General features: G+C 47.4%; 1 protein-coding gene across 2 annotated transcripts in view; it reads left to right on the top strand.

Annotated features, from left to right (window-relative positions):
* Positions 1 to 15,365, top strand: part of LOC141154843 (interleukin-13 receptor subunit alpha-1-like) — a 103,032-nt gene that overhangs the window by 38,496 nt on the left and 49,171 nt on the right. The gene's annotated exons all lie outside the window — the stretch shown is intronic.

Here is a 15,365-nt window from a genome sequence, read left to right as displayed (position 1 = left end):
CACCAGGTAGGAACCGAGCAGAGGAACCAGGGTCTACTCCAGGTCAGACTCCGGACACGGCTGTTAACCCACACCGGGGAATACAGGAACAGGCAGACTAGAGCGCAGGCTGGGTAGGGTCCAGTACAGACTGGGAGACAAATTCGAAACCGCAGACGCGGTGGACAGGGCTGAGCAAAGCGAAAACCGCAGACGCGGTGGACAGAGCTGAGCAAAGCGAAAACCGCAGACGCGGTGGACAGAGCTGAGCAGAGCGAAAACCGCAGACGCGGTGGACAGAGCTGAGCAGAGCGAAAACCGCAGACGCGGTGGACAGAGCTGAGCAGAGCGAAAACCGCAGACGCGGTGGACAGAGCTGAGCAGAGCGAAAACCGCAGACGCGGTGGACAGAGCTGAGCAGAGCGAAAACCGCAGACGCGGTGGACAGAGCTGAGCAGAGCGAAAACCGCAGACGCGGTGGACAGAGCTGAGCAGAGCGAAAACCGCAGACGCGGTGGACAGAGCTGAGCAGAGCGAAAACCGCAGACGCGGTGGACAGAGCTGAGCAGAGCGAAAACCGCAGACGCGGTGGACAGAGCTGAGCAGAGCGAAAACCGCAGACGCGGTGGACAGAGCTGAGCAGAGCGAAAACCGCAGACGCGGTGGACAGAGCTGAGCAGAGCGAAAACCGCAGACGCGGTGGACAGAGCTGAGCAGAGCGAAAACCGCAGACGCGGTGGACAGAGCTGAGCAGAGCGAAAACCGCAGACGCGGTGGACAGAGCTGAGCAGAGCGAAAACCGCAGACGCGGTGGACAGAGCTGAGCAGAGCGAAAACCGCAGACGCGGTGGAGACAGGGCTCTGTTCACACGGAACAGACTAGAAGGGAAAGGCAGAGCCAGATACCCACAGGGTACTTGCAGAGAAGTAGCGAGTGGACCACAAACTCACAAACGGAAGTACAGTGACAACGAGCAGGAGTTAGGTACGAGTTCAGACTCTGCAGAAAAAGGGAACGTACGGACATAGAGAAAAACAAAACAGGCTAGGAGAGTATTCAGACAAGAACAGACACAGCAGCAAGATACAGGAGCGGGTCAAGGTAAGCGGCCCCCTAGAAGGCGGAACAAACAGGCAGGGGCGAGTTCACACAGGCCTGGAAATACAGCCTCCAGGATAGGCAAAAGACAACAGGCTAGAAGATAATACAGACAGGACACAGTTCAGACACGGGAACTGATACCGAAGGCAGGAAACATAAACGGGACCTGGCATATCAGTGACCAAAGGTCAACTGACAGAACACAATGCTCAGGCAGGGATTCATTGGAGCAGCTGGGTTAAATACCAGATGGCAGACAGCAATAGGCTGAGGACGCACAAGGGGTGTGTCTGCAGCAGGTACAAAAAGCAGGAAGTGATCGGGCGCCGCCCTTAAGCAGCAGACACAGAAGCAAACAGACAGCATGGAGGGAAGCCAGGCTAGCAAACTGGACTGGAAATCAAGTGCGCGCTCTTGCACAGTGGGAGATGGACCACTATGCAAGGACGCCGCCAGGTATGTTACACTGGGTATTGGATATAGATCAAATTTCGACACTTCATTTAATTTCCGGAAATCATTACAGAAGCGTAACGATCCGTCTGGTTTCGGAATCAGTACGATGGGGCTAGCCCACTCACTCCGTGATTCCTTGATGACACCTAACTGGAGCATTTGTTTTATCTCAACCGTGATGGCTTGCCTCCGGGCTTCAGATACCCGGTACGGTCTCATTCGTACCCTTACCCCAGGTTCGGTGACAATGTCATGTTGAAGAACCATAGTCCTACCTGGTAGCACTGAGAACATGTCAGTATTCTGCACCAGCGAGCGAGCCTCCCGTCGCTGCTGTTTAGTGAGAGCATCACTTATCCTGACCTCTCCCCCGGACGCATCCCTGGCTGAAGGTAGAGAACTCTCTGGCGGCATGCCCGAAGTGACGTCTGTAACTAAACACTCTCGATCTTTCCAAGGTTTTAGCAGGTTTACATGATAAAGCTGCTCAGGTTTCCTCCTTCCGGGCTGATACACCGGGTAATTTACCTCCCCCACCTTTTCTCGAACCTCATATGACCCTTGCCATTTGGCCAGGAGCTTACTCTCGGCTGTGGGTACCCGTACTAACACCCGATCGCCCTTGTTAAAAGACCTGACTGTGGCTCTTTTATTATATGTATGCTTCTGTGCTGCCTGGGCATCTAACAGATGTTCTTTCACGATGGGCATGACCGCCGTGATCCGGTCCTGCATATTAGCCACGTGTTCAATTATACTCCTATGTGGAGTCGGCTCTTTTCTCTTTGGCTGCGTCCAACAGACCCCTAGGGTGTATGCCGTACAATAACAGAAAGGGAGAGAACCCTGTGGAAGCCTGGGGTACCTCATGGACGGCAAACATCAAATAGGGTAGCAACATGTCTCAATCCCTTCCGTCCTTAGAAACCACCTTTTTTAACATGGACTTGAGGGTTTTATTGAACTAGCCTGTCGGTTTGAGGGTGGTACACCGATGTGCGCAGTTGTTTTATTTTTAGCAGTTTACACAGTTCCCTCGTCACCTTGGACATAAAAGGGGCCCCTTGATCAGTCAGGATCTCCTTAGGTAGCCCAAGGCGACAGAAAATGGCAAACAGCTCCCATGCAATCAGTTTCACCGAGGTGTGGCGTAGCGGTACAGCCTCCGGGTACTTGGTAGCATAGTCGACGACCACAAGTATATGTTGGTGGCCACGAGCGGATTTTACAATGGGCCCTACCAAGTCCATTGCAATCCGCTCAAAAGGTACCTCTATCACTGGCAGTGGTACCAATGGGCTACGGAAACTGGCGGTGGGTGTGGTCAGTTGACATTCTGGGCAAGATTTGCAGTACTTTTGGACCTCCGCATAAATCCCAGGCCAAAAGAACAGCTGCAAGATACGTTCTTGCGTCTTTTTAACCCCTAAGTGTCCACCCAGCAGGTGTTTGTGTGCCATCTCCAGAACCACCCGACGGTATGACTGAGGTACCACTAACTGTTCCACGACCTCGTCGCTGATTTTGTCTACCCTATTACCCTATAGAGCTACTCACCATTGACTACCAAGCGTGGAAATACAGTATCTGCACCGGGCTGTTGAGCTACGCCATTTACCTCTAACACCCTTTCCTGCGCCCGAGTCAGAGTGGGATCCTGTAGCTGAGCTGTCCCAAACGTGTCCCGGGACACTTCCATCTCGGGGATCGATGGGGTCTCCTCGACCTCTCCTGCTAGCACCTCTAGGGGAGACCTATTGGGGTCACACTCTGTCCCTAGGTTGGACACCCCTACGGCAGGTACCCCTGACTCGGATTCGTCGGGTACAGCGCCTGTAATAAATTTTACCGGAGGAGAGTGGATTTTGTTTTTCCACAGAGTCCAGAACAGGGGCAAGTCTCTTCCCAACACAGTCCCATAGGAAAGAGTTTTTACCACCCCCACCACATGTTTTATGTTACCACATGGTGTGGATAAAAACTACCTCTGCGGTTGGGTACTCTCGGAGGTCACCATGGATACACACAACCCCAACTGTCCATCCACTGGGGTTGTCTCCTGCCTCCAGCGACCCATGTACCAAAGTCACTAGGCTCCCAAGTCTAGGAGGGCCACTGTGGGGTACCCATTAACCAGTACCTGTCACAGTTGGGGTTCATTGTCCGAGGGGTCGGCACTCGCTGTGCACATGGTCTGGGCGTACATTTTGACCCGACGGTTATATCTGCAGTCCATGGGCTCCGTAGTCAGGGGGCAGTTAGCAACCACATGTCCTGGCTCCTGACACCGCCAGCACCTAATCGTGGGGGTACTATTAGTTCTTATGACCGTTTGGGAGGGAACCGGTCTCCTGCTACTCTCACTCTGGTACCCCTTCAGCACGGGTATGGTGCTGACTGTCCTCAGCAGAGGGACATGACCCCTTCCCAGTTCCTGGGTTGGCAAGGATCGGCGTGACAGCCGCGAGAGTGCTGAGTCCCGGATAAAGTCCTGAGTGGCCGAGTAGCACTCGATCAGGCTGACCACCTGGTCGGGGGTGCCGGGGTCCCCTTGCCCCACCCAACGTTGGATAGAGGCCGGCAGAGTCCTCACCAGCCGGTGGACTACCACCCTCTCCAACATCTGGGCTGGAGTCAAAGATTCAGGCTGGAGCCACCTCTTGACCAGCTGCAAAAGGTCATAAGCCTGAGACCGGGCAGGTCGGGTCTCCACAAAGGCCCATGAAAACACGTGCTGAGCCCTCACGTACGTATTGACCCCCAGCCGGGCAAGGCTCTCACTTCCGCCCACTGGCCGGCTGGTAGGTTTTCCCGCTCTGCTGTGCGTTCGTAGACGGTCAGGAAGGCTTCCGCGTCATTCTCCGGTCCCTTCTTTCTCAACGCTGAGCGAACCTTGTCCCGGGCCTCTCGACATTCCGGAATCAGTGTTGTGTCCTTTTCCCGCAGGGCAGCAGTCTGTTGAAGCAACAGTTCATTTGTTTTTTGCTGCTTCTGGTACAGTAGCTCCCGCTCCTTCTGTTGCCATTGGAGACTCTGGTGCTGCTCCTGCTGTTGCAGCTAAGACTGCAGCTGCTGCTGCTGGGTGAGTACCAGCTGCTTTAACAGCGCCTCCATTTTGTCCACCGGGTGAGGCTGAAAGGTGGCAGTACGGATTGTGGTCATGCAGCTGCCGATGGGGTATGTCGCAGTCACAATGCCCGCATTCTCCACCAAGCTGTAAGGCGGCGGTGTTCACACCGTGCAGTAACTGAGGCAGTGACCCAAGCAAGTCCAACATAAACAGCTTTTATTCAGCAACTTACGGGTAAATAGAAAGTCCTCCGGTTCGCAGCCAGGTTAACATAAGTCCATAAATAACGATTGCCATGGGCAACAGCCGCGCCGCTTAGAGCCTGATGGGTGCAGAGCCTTCCCAGGCGTGGGTTCAGCTACACACCGGCCTGCAAAGCTTTCCTGCTATACTCCTAGCAGGTCCCAACACTGAACAACACTAATCCTTACTGCAGGGTTTTTAAAGGACCTGTGGCAAGAGCCACTGGAAAACCCAAGTTGGAGGAGGCCGCCCCACTGCCTTCCTGTAGCCTCCTCCAAGAAATTAAGGCCCTGCCGGGTTTTACTAATATGTCTTAGCCAGATAGCCTGACCAAATAAACATAAGTTATATCAAAGAAATGTTACCACTATCATGAAGCACAATATGTCACGAAAAAACATTCTCAGAATCAGTGGGATCCGTTGAAGCGTTCCAGAGTTATTACCTTATAAAGTGGCACTGGTCAGAATTAAAAAAAATTGGCCTGCTCACGAAGGTGAAAACAGGCTTCGGGGTGAAAGTTTTTTTTCTCCATTGTCCGAGTCTGCGGAAATCGGACTGCACTCGGATGACACGCACCTATAGACTTGTATGGGTGAGTGTCATCCGATTTGCGGATCCACTCGCAGCATGCTACGATTTTTTTTCTCATGCCGAATGTGCAGATTAGAACTGCCCCATAGAATATCATTGGTCCGAGACATACGCTCATGTGAGCGAGCCCTAAGACTGATTGTGGAGTCTGGATAAGAAGGCCTGGTTCATAAGTGCTATTTTAACTTAGTAAAATCATGTCAAATGAATCCAATTGGTTGTGGTCTGACCCCTGGCACCCTGCTGATCAGATGTTGTCAGCTCCAGCAGGCAGATATAATTCACTCTGTAATGACGGTTCCTGTGTGATGCAGCTCATCTCTTCACTGGACTGTGCATTGAGCTGCAGTACCCGAGAATGGCCACTAGACAGTGAATGGAGCTGTGCTGTTCCAGTTTTATTCACTGTTAACATCTTGCTGATGCTGAAAACAGCTGATGAGTTGGGTGCCGGGTGTCTGATAATGATGACCTATTTTAATAATTGATCATCAATATCTTTTTAAAGAAGTTTTCTAGTGTCATAAACTCCATGTCCTCAGGGGCTGTTTTTTTTTTTAAACAATGTACTTTACTTATTCTCCCCGGGTCCAGTGCTGAGTTTTCACCACTGCTCTTAGAGTCTGTTATTGTCTACAGCCAACGAGTTAACTCAGCGGCTTTACCTGAGTAGATGACGTGAGTTCACTGATTGGCTGCAACATTGTCAACATGACATCAGTGATGCAGACAATAAACAGACACCCGGAGCAGTGGCGGAGACTCAACCCTGGACCCAGGGAGGGTGAGTCAAACCCAGTTTTATTTCTTAAAACTCCTATCCTTACGATCCAGCACCCCCGCCGATCAGCTGTTATCAGCAGCCGCCAGCCGGAAGTACTCACTTGCGGAGCTGGCCATCTTCTGATAGTGGCCACCGCAGGATACTGCACATCCGCTTCTTATGGATTTGAATAGGAGGTAGATGTGCAGTACCAAACCCTGGCCACTACCAGAAGACGGAGCAGCTTGGCAAGTGAGTACTTCTGGCTGCCACCAACACAGTTAACAGCTGATTGGCGGGGGTGCCCGGTATCGGACGCTGGCCGATCAGACATTGATGACCTATCCTAAGGATAAGTCATCAATGTAAAATTAGTGGACAACCTCTTTAAGCCTGGAAAACCCTTTTTAATATCCATGGCTTTGAATGTGCATTGTAAAACAAGCTGATAGGTGTGATGATCCACATACTTTTTGGCCAAGTAATATACTATCTACTACATTAGAGTAAATCTTGTGTCTTATTTCAGCTTGCCACAATCTAAGGTTACTTCATAAAGCGTTGTATGCACTGTGTTCATACAAGTATAAGCAAGCATTCCAAACGTAAAATGCTAATTGTCATGCCATAGGTAAGAAGAAACAAGAAACAACACGCTTAATCTGAACTGGCATTCATGTGCCACCCTAATAAAGGAAAACAAACTGCACCACATTAAATTCATAGTCATCATTAAATGGGGGATTTAAAGTAGAAATGAATGAGACTATTGTGGTAGGTTAGATGTGTGCCATGAAGCACAGTCCTGTAGAAGAGGCGCTAAGTGTAGTAAGACATACTACCCTTGTTATGTTGTGCAGTAAGCGGGCACATCTCCACTGAGAATGTTGCACCTGATGGTGCGTTTTCAGGGAGCTTCGTCACTATTGTTTGACAAACTGAAATCTCTAACTCCATCCCTGATCTTAGCATGATTACACGCGATTAAATGCTCTGTGGAAGGAAGAAGTTATCCTGATTATCAGGGATTTTGAGAAGAATACAAACACATGGGCCATGCACACGGTGAACAAGTCTGTAGGACAATGTTCACACCCCCAAAAGACTGAAAAACTGTTTTATTGGTGTAGTATTTGGAACGCACTTTGGCTCTTGAAAATGAGCTTTTGTTGGGTACATTCAGTACATACATCTACTTGATGAAGGCTCATGTGTAAAGCCCCCCATACACTTTAAACTAATGTCAGCCTAAGCCGCCGATATCAACCAGTTTGACATGGCAGTCTAATGTGTATGGGAGCCCCGGACAATTGATTGTCACGGGAAAGATTGATCCAGCATGTTCGATTTCAGACTGCTGATCGTAATGTATTCGTCAATAGATATGTCGTCACTAGTGTTGAGCATTCCGATACCGCGAATATCGGCCGATACCCGATATTTCAGTATCGGAATTCCGATACTTAATTCCGATACTTTTAGAATATCGAATACCGGAATCGGAAGTTCCCATAATGCGTGCGCTCTGCAGTGTCTCTGAAGGATGACAAGCTGGGTGGCAGCGCTCAGCTGAGATCCAGCCTGTCGTCAGAATGCCATCCTAGCGTGAGAGAATTCTCCTGATTGTTTAAAAGCCGGTGGGCGGTAAAAAGCCGCCGGCTTTTAAACAATCACACAGCCCCATACTGCTTCCCCGCAGCCTCCTACCCCGATCCTCCGCTCCCCTCGCCACCTCCCATCCCGATCGTAAGTTAAGACCGGGCGGGGAGCGCAGCACCAAAGAGCGGGGAGCGAAGGACCCGGGCGGGGAAGCCGGCAGTGAAAAGACTTCACCGCCGGCTTTCCCGTTCTGTGCTGCGCTTTCCCGCCGGTTATTTCAAATGAACAGCTGAGGTATCAGGTGATGCCGATCAGCTGTTCATTTGAAGTAGCCGCGGTGCCCTCAGAGGGTTCATGTGAGTTCATGCTTGACTGCATGAACTCACATGAACTTTCCCACAGCCGCACAGGTCAGCATCACCTCCCACACCATCAGACCCGTCATGATTGGTGTGTGCGGTGTCTGTGTGGTGTCTGTGCGATGTCTGCGGGTGTGCGCGGTGTCTGTGCGTGCAGGCAAACATAGGCCGATGTGACACTACTACTCTCATCGGCCTATGTCTGTCCCCCGTCCACTTGTGCCAGCAGGATCAGCTTGATGGGAGCAGTAGTTCCCATCAGCCTGATCCTGCTATTTAAACTGCCCCATATGTTATTTTGGCCCTATACATGTTTTATTTTTTTAGGCCCCCATATTTTTTTTTTTTGGGTCCCCAATAAATTTTAAATACATTTCATTGGTGGCCAGTGGTTACCTAAAATAAATTAGTTTATACATTACCTGTCCCCGCCGATCGCCACCTAAAATAAAGTAAAAAATAAAAAACTACACCTATACTCACCTAGACACCTAATTCCCCGAAGCCATCGATCTCCTGTAATAAAATATAAAATAATAAACCACAACCTTATCCTTACCCCTCCGTAGTAGTCCACGAGTGTCCCACGATGATCTCCAGTTTAGAGCAGCCACATAGAATGTGACCGCTCTGAACCGCTGCCGGCGCTAGAATGACGGGGCCGTAAAGCAGGCCCGTCATTGCATAAGCGGGTTCGCCGGAGTTCAGGCAGCGCTGCTCCGGTTAGCTGCTTTACGGCCCCGCTGTACCGTGAGAAATTCCCACGGTACAGCAGTGCCGTAAAGGAGGTCACCGGAGCTGCGCTGACTGAATGCACTGACCTCAGTCAGTGGCTCCCGCTGCCGGGAGCGGACGTGTTCCCGGCAGTGTGAGCTTACAGCAGCCATTCACAGCTGTCACCATCTCCAGATGTGACAGCTGTGCATGGGAGATCAGCGCAGGAACGTGGACAGGTAACTATTTTTTTTTAGTAAACTAAGAATTAAATAAAATGGTGTGTTTTATTTCAAATAAATTATTTTTTTCTGGGTGTAGTGTGTTTTTTCTTTTTAACACTTTGTAGGTTAGTAATGGGGGTGTCTTATAGACGTCCATCATTACTAACCTGGGCTTCATGGCAGCTGGCGCTGACATGAACCCCACCACTATTACCCCCTGCCACCGCACCAGGGCAGTGTGGAAGAGCGAGGCTAAGTGCCAGAATTGGCGCATCCTATGGATGCGCCATTTCTGGGGCGGCTGACAGCTGGTGTTTCTAGCCTGGGAGGGGGCCAATATTCATGGCACCCTTCCTGGGTTATTAATATCAGCCCCCAGCTGTCTGCCTAGCCTTTGCTAGCTATTAAAATAGGGGGGACCCCACGTCATTTTTTGGGGGGGTCTCCCATTTTAATAGCTAGTAAAGGCTAGGTATTCAGCTGGGGGCTGATATTAGTAGCCTAGGAAGCTCCGTGGGTATTACCCCCTTCCCAGGCTTCAAACATCTGCCCCAGCCGTCTGCTTAACCTCCGCTAGAGACTAAAATTATGGGGGATCCCACACCAATTTTATTTTTAATAAATCCTTTATTTTAACACTAAATGACACTTGAGGGGTTAATAAAGATGCAGTCCCTAAATTATTATTTATTTTTTAATTAATTTTTCCCAAAAATTTTGACGTGGGCTTTGCCATATTTTTGTATGCCAGCCAGGTACAGCATCCAGGAACGGGCTGCCCCCAACTCCCAGCTGCCTATTTGTACCTGGCCGGACACAACAATATAGGGAAGCCCTTTTTTTTTTTAATTATTTCATGAAATAATTTTAAAAAAATTGACGTGGGGCTTCGCACTATATTTGTGTCCAGCCAGGTACAGCAGGCTGGAACGGGCTGCCCCCAACCACCAGCTGCCTATTTGTACCTGGCCGGACACAACAATATAGGGAAGCCCTTTGTTTTTTAAATTATTTCATGAAATAATTAAAAAAAAATTGACGTGGGGCTTCGCCCTGTTTTTGTGTCCAGCCAGGTACAACTAGGCAGCTGGGGGCTGGAATCTGCAGCGCAGGGAGGCCCAAGCTTTCTGGGCCACCCCCGCTGCAAATTGCAGTCCGCAGCCACCCCGGAAAATGGCGCGTTCATAGAAGCGCCATCTTCTGGCGCTGTACCCAACTCATCCAGGGCCCTGGTGCGGTGGCTCACTGGGTAATAAAGGGGTTAGGGCCAGCTTGGCATTATCAGCTGGCCCTAAGCCTGAAATTCATGGGGTCACGCCAATATTAGACATGACCACCATGAATTTCTAGTAAAGTATTTAAAAAAAACACAACACCCAGAATAAAGTCCTTTAATTGAAATAAACACACAATTCTTTATTGTTCTAAATTAAACCATACTTACCATCACGCCCATTCCAGCTGAAGCCAACGATCTCCTGCAATAAAAGAAAAATAATAAAGCAACATCATCCTTACCTTTCCATGGTTCCCACGACAGCTTCAGCTCTGCTACATCGAGATGACAGGCTGGACTGCAGCAGAACGCTGCCATCCAGCCTGTCATCCCGCGGACACTGAGAAGCGCAGGCATACTTGCGCTCCTCAGTGTCTGGCTGTGACGGCATCCAGATGAGTCGAGTTCATGTCCAATGAACTCAGCTGACCTCATGCACGTCACTGACAGCGTGGGAAAATTCTCCTGCGCATGCGCTGAGTGCAGGAGAATTTTCCCACGCTGTCAGTGACGTGCATGAGGTGAGCCGAGTTCATTGGACATGACCTCGGCTCATCTTTATGCCGTCACAGCGAGACACTGAGGAGCGCAAGCATGCCTGCGCTTCTCAGTGTCTGCGGGATGACAGGCTGGATGGCAGCGTTCTGCTGCGGTCCAGCCTGTCATCTCGATGTAGCAGAGCTGAAGCTGTCGTGGGAACCATGGAAAGGCAAGGATGAGGTTGCTTTATTATTTTTCTTTTATTGCTGGAGATCGTTGGCTTCAGCTAGAATGGGCGTGACGGTGAGTATGGTTTAATTTAGAACAATAAAGAATTGTGTCTTTATTTCAATTAAAGGACTTTATTCTGGGTGTTTGTGTTTTTTTTTAACTTTGACTATGGGGTTAGTAATGGGGGTGTCTTATAGACGCCTCTCCATTACTAACCTGGGCTTGATGTCAGCTGGCATTATAAGCTGACATCAACCCCAGCCCTATTACCCCACTGCCACCGCTACAGGGTAGTGGGAAGAGCGAGGCTAAGTGCCAGAATTGGCGCATCCTATGGATGCGCCATTTCTGGAGCTGGTGTTTCTAGCCTGGGAGGGGGCCAATATTCATGGCACCCTTCCTGGGCTATTAATATCAGCCCCCAGCTGTCTGCCTAGCCTTTGCTAGCTATTAAATTAGGGGGGACCCCACGTCATTTTTTGGGGGGGGTCCCCCATTTTAATAGCTAGTAAAGGCTAGGTTTTCAGCTGGGGGCTGATATTAGTAGCCTGGGAAGCTCCATGGGTATTACCCCCTTCCCAGGCTTCAAACATCTACCCCAGCCGTCTGCTTAACCTCCGCTAGAGACTATAATTACGGGGAACCCCACGCCAATTTTTTTTTAAATAAATCCTTTATTTTAACACTAAATGACAAGTACAGTAAGCAACACTGTCGCTGTACTTATTATATATGTGACTGACATGTTTCTATCTATCTAATCTATGTGTGATGCTCTATTCTTTCTGTTGTAAATTGTCGGGTACCGCTGCTGAATTGCCGGCCGGCTTTTTTTAAAGAGACAGTGCATGAAAACACTATTATTTTTTTTAATAAATCCTTTACACTAAATGACAAGTACAGTAAGCAACACTGTCACTGTACTTCATATATATGTGACTGACATGTTTCTATCTATCTAATCTATGTGTGAAGCTCTATTCTTTCTGTTGTAAATTGTCGGGTACCGGTGAATGCCGCTGCTGAATTGCCGGCTTTTCGCGTAATACATTCTACATTATTCTTAGTTGTTTTACTTCATGTCGAATTAACCTACAAGGAAAGAAAGGGTTTATTTTCATTCCGATATTTGTGTCCCATTGACTTGCATTGGTTTCCGGTATCGGAATCGGCGATATCCGATACTTTTTGGGTATCGGTCCGATCCAATCCGATACGATATTTCCTGATATCGGAAGGTATCGCTCAACACTAGTCGTTACCAAATGTCTAGCAGCGGCGCTCTCTGGTGTATCATGGCGTGGCCAAATATTTAGCTACACCTTTGCACCCCCCTTCCTCTTCTTTGATTGACAGCTATGACTTAATAGAGCCAGAGAAGGGTGGAGATAGAAGGAAAACAAGCAGGTGGGAAGGTGTAATTATATGATTGGCCACGCCATGAAGCATCGGGCGCCTGTACTTTGTTTGAACAGTCATTCTGTTCATACAGAGTCCCTTTAAAGCAGCACTTCCATGAAGATTTTTTTTCACTAAGCCTGTGTATATGAGTCTGTAATGTAGTGAGTATGTGTTAAAGGGGTTGTCCACTATTAGGAACCTTTCTTGATCTAAATGTTTGGCCCCGATAAAATAAAAAAGCTTATACTCCCCTTCCGTTCCGGTGTCTTTCCAGCGATGTCATCACTCGCGATTCCGGGGCTGCCATGCTATTGTTGTGACATGTGATCCCAGCGGCCAATCAGCGTTGGCGTCACTGTCCCCGCCTTCGGACAAATCGAACATGAAGAGGAAGTCCGGGCTGCAGCCGATCTCTGACTTCCTCTTCATGTTCAATTCGACAGGAGGCGGGAACATTGATGCTAGTGCTGATTGGGCGCCAGCATCACGTGTCACAAACGCCGCACAAGAAGTGTTCTCCTATGCAAACAGAATAGTGGGGGGATTTTGCTGTTGCAGCAAGTTGACCCCCAGAAAGAGACTTAAGGGCATAAGCCTTTATCTTTTTTCCCTTTTGCTCTACCATAGTAAATACTGTACATTAAGTGTAGTATTATAAAGAAAGTTTTCCAAAGAAGGTAAATCAGGGAAAATGTTGCTATTGTTTTTTTTTTTGTTTGTTTTTTTAATTATTATTTTTTTTTAGTATAGAACAATATTATTTTTATGCATTGTTTTACTCAACAGCTAATTTACTATTGGCCGCTCTGTGTCTTTGCCTTCTACTTTGACCCACGGTTAAAGACACAAAATCTCTAGATTATTTCCTACCTTCTTGCCAAGAACATCTGACATTCTAATCTAAGCTGTGTTGTGTTGTAATATGACCTCCCTCCTGGTAGACAAATCTTTCTGCTTGTGCATCTGAAGACTTGAACCCCCATACATATTATTTAGTTGATTAAACTTGATGAAAATTAATAATTTCAGCCAAAACTATTTTTTGTTTGGTAAAAGCTTAAGAAAGAACGATTGGAGACTGTCATCAATTGAAGTGAAGTTAACCATGTTTGAATTATGTGGTCGAAAATCAAAAGATCTTTTGTCCATAGAAAGATCAATCGTCCATGAATGATCTTCCCAGAAAGATTGTTCATATGCCGCCTGGTGAACAAACATGTATGACCTTGTTGAACGACTGTAAAGGGTAATATGGACTAAAGAGTGTACAGCCTTGTCGACACTATGACCGTTAATTAAACGTTGGTTTGCTAAACCATCGTTCAACCAGAAATATGCTGTAGTCTAAGTTGTCTTAAGGTGCCCATGTTTGTTAAATGGCTCTGGCCTATAGGTATACATTTGGCTATCCCATATACCTATCCATGTTTTTATTAATTGGGAGATTAGCATAAACTTCCAGACCTCCATGGGAACAAAGGATCAGTTAAAACTCAGTCTTCCCAGTCATTTTTTCCTACTTCTGACATTGGGGATAGTCGGAAGTCCTCTATACACATGAGTAATTGGCCAATCCTCCTGAAATAATTGATTTAACATTAAGAATGATCACAGAGAGATGTTTAGTCATTCTTTCCTTGATCAGAAGTCCACATGCAATAGGGCCCCTGTAGGGGAAGCCCTAGCCCAGGCTAGTTCATTGATGGTGTGACTTTGGAAATGGCTCATCTTCTTTACAGCTAGCACAGTCTTAGCAATGGTTGGTGAACGTGGCGATGGTTTTACCAGTCTTCTTTCCTATAATGGAGAGAATGGTGGGCCAAAGTATCTCCAGTATCTTCATCTTTTTTTTGTGATTGTAGGAGAGGACAGCAGTTGGTTTGTGAATTTCGATGAAATATTTCTCTGAAGTTTATATTATAATTTAAACAATATTTTATACTATTTATCTGCTTTTTTTTGTATTGTAGGAACTCTTCTCAGATCTCTAAATTTTTGATCTCTTTTGGTGGCAGCTAGCCACAACATCTAAAAATATAATATAAACTGCTGTGATATGATACTGTTATTGCTTTTCTATTTTGTCAAAGTTTCCGATAGAAGCAATTAAAAAAAATTAGCCTTTGACAAATGGAAACCTCAGTCATGTAGTGAAAGATTAACCGCAGTTGTAGTTTTAATGTACCCCCATTCACGCAAATGATCCGTGTGAAAAAAATCCGCCAACGGAATTTGCCCATTTCAATTGATTGCATGATGGCATCAGTGTAATGTCCATTTTTAACTAGCTGGTGGGTAACAGAAACTTGGAAAACACCCATGATATTTTTATTTACTGTATATACTCGAGTATAAGCCTACGCGAGTATAAGCCAAGGCACCTAATTTTACCACAAAAAACTGGGAAAACGTATTGACTGGAGTATAAGCCTAGGGTGGGAAATGCAGCACATACTGGTAAATTTCCCCATCCTGGTAAGTATTGCCTTAGGCTTTGTTCACACTAGTAGATCAATCGATGTAGGTCCATATATATTCACTATCAACATTGATTCCCATATAACCACATCAGTAGTAAGGTAATCAAAACATGAACACTTCAATAATGATATACGAAAGTAATAAATTTTATTATATCAAAATAATAACACACATTAAAAATCAGATACCTCTGATGTGAGGGACTAGCTGAGATAATGCCCTAACAAGCCCAGCTAATGCGTTAACAGAACAACACCCTGGTCAGGATAAAGAAGTATCAATATATCCCAAGTACTTACACAGCAATGTTTCAATACAATATATCATGTGGCAAGCAATCATGAAAATTGCCGGTGCATAAATAATCAGCTAATGGCAATCTCTATAATATGC

This window comes from Phyllobates terribilis, unplaced genomic scaffold (assembly GCF_046119375.1).
Source record: "Phyllobates terribilis strain yellow unplaced genomic scaffold, ASM4611937v1 Scaffold_7__3_contigs__length_470593459, whole genome shotgun sequence".
Taxonomy (NCBI): domain Eukaryota; kingdom Metazoa; phylum Chordata; class Amphibia; order Anura; family Dendrobatidae; genus Phyllobates; species Phyllobates terribilis.
This window is presented reverse-complemented; position numbering and strand designations above follow the sequence as displayed.